The sequence below is a fragment of the Acomys russatus genome, unplaced genomic scaffold (assembly GCF_903995435.1).
Source record: "Acomys russatus unplaced genomic scaffold, mAcoRus1.1, whole genome shotgun sequence".
Lineage (NCBI taxonomy): Eukaryota > Metazoa > Chordata > Mammalia > Rodentia > Muridae > Acomys > Acomys russatus.
This window is the reverse complement of record NW_026131635.1, coordinates 23304-26846: the sequence shown is the minus strand read 5'-3', so window position 1 is coordinate 26846 and position 3543 is coordinate 23304. Positions and strand designations below refer to the sequence as shown.

Genomic DNA, 3543 nt, shown 5'->3' with positions numbered 1-3543 from the left:
TATTTGCATCTTTATCTTTCCTTTAATTTTTTTTTTTTTTTTAAAGGTAGCATCACTTGGGCACAGAAAAGTAGTGTGCTTTGTTCTAATAATAAAGACATGATTGTCTGAGAGTTGATTGTTTGAATTGTGTGAATCGGGGAGTGGTGTTTTCTTAGCATGACACTTTGGGAACGCTGCTTGGTTAGGATACTTTTGTTCCAAGATCTCTTTGAGTCAGTTCCTATTAAGAGTGAAATGTGACAAGCAGCATAACAATGAAAATATTTGAACAATACAATACTTGTGTTATTTGTATGGCTTTGAGGGAAACCTCATACTGTGTCTAATTGAATTTATTATGCTTAATGAAGTTTTGAAACCAAAGAATGCCTTTTTGTTTATTTGACCATTAAGTTTACATTCTTTAGTGTAGGTAAAATACACTATAAAGTATACAAAATGCTGAAAATTTGCATCCTGGGAGATAATTATACAGTGGTTGCCCTATACCATTTTCAGAGAATACTGTTAAAAATGATACTCTCTATGAGTTAGGTCCAGTAAATAACTGGAGAAGGAAGTGGTAAAAATAGTAAATTAACATTAGCTTTCATTAATAGTTCCTGTGATTTTTTTAATAGAACTGATCGCAGTAAATTTATTTGGTAAATTATCAATGTCCCTGTTATGAACCTCCTTAAGAATGCCTGCTAGGGTTGTGTTCAGAAGCGTGTCATTAATTTAAAATGCTATGCTGTTTCTTTTTTAAGAGAACAAAGAATTGGAATTTAGCTGCTTGATACTACTAGTTATGTAAATTATCATGGTAAATGTAATACTATGTAAAAAGGATCCATAGAGTAGTTACATGGCATTTTTTTTATCATGAATCGTGAAATAAATTGTGTTGGCTTGTACAGGTATACTTCTCTGATCAGTAAGGACTGCAGTGGCACCTGTGAGACAGCCCTTTCCCTTACCACTGCAGCTATTAGGAGAAGTACACACCAGGTAGTCCTTTCTAACCTAAGCTTTGGAAAGATGTGGGAAGTGGGTGGGGTGGTGAATTTTGAGGACTAGGTAAAAGTTTTGTCTTCTGTCCTTGTGAAACATGGTATTGATAGGTACAAAAGAAAGCTGGTGATGCCTAGCTCCCTGGAATTTGTCTAGTTTCTTTTACTTGATAGGTGAACTGGTATCTGGTTGATTTTACTATACTTTTTTGTTCGATAAAGGTGAATCATCTCTTTTCACACTCCCTGGTCCCCACATGTGATAAAAATTACCCCAGTATATTCTTTTCTGTCACTAGCTTTACCTCTCTTATTTAACTGGTATTAAGACATATACCCCCCCTTTTTTCCAACAAGATAAAATTCTTTTTTATCAGTCATTTTAAAGCCTCTACGTGGGAAGTGGTAGAGGAGAATATCTATAGGAGTATAATTTATTGTCTGCTCCTCCACTCAGAAGTAGCCCTATGTCTGTCCAGTCGACACTTAGAACTTTATCTTCATGAGCAGCTAGATCATGCAGAGGAGCCATACAACTTCTTGTATCCCACATCTTGACAATGTTATCTAAGGAACCTGAGATCAGCTGTGAAGTGGATAGAGACCACTTCACTGATGTCATCCAGCCTGTATGTGAGGTGAGGAACAGAGACACCAAAGAGCCATCTTTAGTTTGGGGATCCCACAGTCTAATGTGCCTAACTGTGCTTCCAGATGCCAGATGTTTGTAAAGGGGGGAATAGGAAATGCAATTAAATACTTTATTTCCTGTCAGAGTTGGCTTAAGCCCACCAGACTCAACATCCCACACTCTAAATTGTGTGATCCTAAGATGCACTGCAGATCTCTTCCGCATCTGACCTAAGTATTGAGGAAATTGCTTCTGTATGGCCAGACAGTGTCACCAGAGGTGTTCTTGTTAGTTCCAATTGCTCTGTTTTTTTTCATTCTTTCTTGGTCAATTTGTGGATATTTCCAGTTCATGTTCTTCATCTGTAGGCACTGTAGACCAGATCTTTAGCATCTTATCCCAGGAGCTACTGCAAAATTTAGTTCCTGAGCTATCAACTGCTATAGAATCCACACCCCCCGCCCCCAGCATGCTTTCTGTAGTAGTGTTGGGCTTTTCACTTTGATCCTTTCTGCATTCCATTCCCATAAGAGAATAGTCTGATCCATTAAGGCACTCAGTAATAAACAGGACAAAACGTCTTTTTTCACCCAAGCCACATCTTTCACAACATCTGTATGTCCCACAGTCGTCATTATTGACTTTTCTTCTAATGACCAGATCCGAGAAGTCTTATCATAAGAACCAGACAGGATCCATTTCCTATGCCCCTTTTACTGAGCTGGTGCTTATCATGGAGCATGCATTGCTCTGGCTGGGGTGTATTTTTCTATGTTTCTAGTTCCATAACCTCTTTTGATGAAATGTTCTCCAGTTCCATGTGTTTGACCAAGGACATTCGAAGAAACTGGCCCTTGATAAGGAAATCAAACTTGTCATGTTTGTGGAGCTCATTTTTGGTCTTCAGCAATTTATTGATGATGTTACTAAGGTCAGCAACTGCAGAGGTGAGAAAGGAACATCATCTACTGCATATTTCTTGTTCACAGTGTAGAAATGTGCCTGGAGTTGTGCCATGGTGGAAAGTACACATGAGATTTCTCCACAAAAACATATCAAGGAGCCCTAAAGTAGACAAGTATGCCACCTAACCCTCTCCCCTTTGAACTTACATAGTTAACTAAGTTGTAGTGAAATTCACAGTTACTCATACATGTAAAATGAGATTGTCAGTGCAGCTGCGAGTTTGCTCCAGCCACAGTCAGCCACAAAGGTACAGGCGAGAAGCTGCATTTAACAAAGTTTAGGATTTGGCCAAGCCAGGAAAACAAGATGAGAAGCGTAGAGAGTAGAGGATGTATATCAAAGAGATAATTGTAATAAGGGAACGTAAGCTGGCGCAGGGAGATAGTGTGGACCAAAGCAGATGAAAGCAGTGGAAAGAGTGAGAGTGTACACTCGTGTGGGGTTGATGAGGGGCATTGAACCAGAGAGAGAGAAGATAGTGGGCCATGGCTAGGGACTGGGACATTTGCAACAGGCTGCTTGAGGGGTTTTAACACAGCAGTGCTTAAGCTTAAAGTATGAATGTGGCCGTGTCTGTTAGTTTCCTTCTAGTAGCTGTGAGAAAACAAAAGCACAAAGGTTTTATTTTGACTCATGGGTACAGAAAATTTTATGGAGGTGGGGACATATAGTAGAGGCTGTTCACCTCATGATGGACAAGAGGCCCTGAGAAAAGAGAGGCAGAAACCAGGAACAGTTTAAACTTCAAAGGCACACCTACGTTGACCTGGTTTCTGTAGATAGGCCCACCTTGTGAAGCATCAGTAGCCATGAACCAAATGAAGCATTTGACCCATGAGCCTACGTGGGCACCAGAGTGGTTAGATGAGGTTGGATAGAGAACAGGATTGTTGGGAGAAGAAGCCAAGGAATGAAAAGTCCTGGGATTTGGAAGAACTGTTGTGGATAGTA

At 39.7% G+C, this 3543-nt stretch overlaps 1 pseudogene; it reads right to left on the bottom strand.

Moving 5' to 3' along the window:
* Nucleotides 1-1372: 1372 nt before the first annotated feature.
* Nucleotides 1373-2643, bottom strand: LOC127186339 (ribosome biogenesis protein WDR12-like; annotated as a pseudogene).
* Nucleotides 2644-3543: the final 900 nt, after the last annotated feature.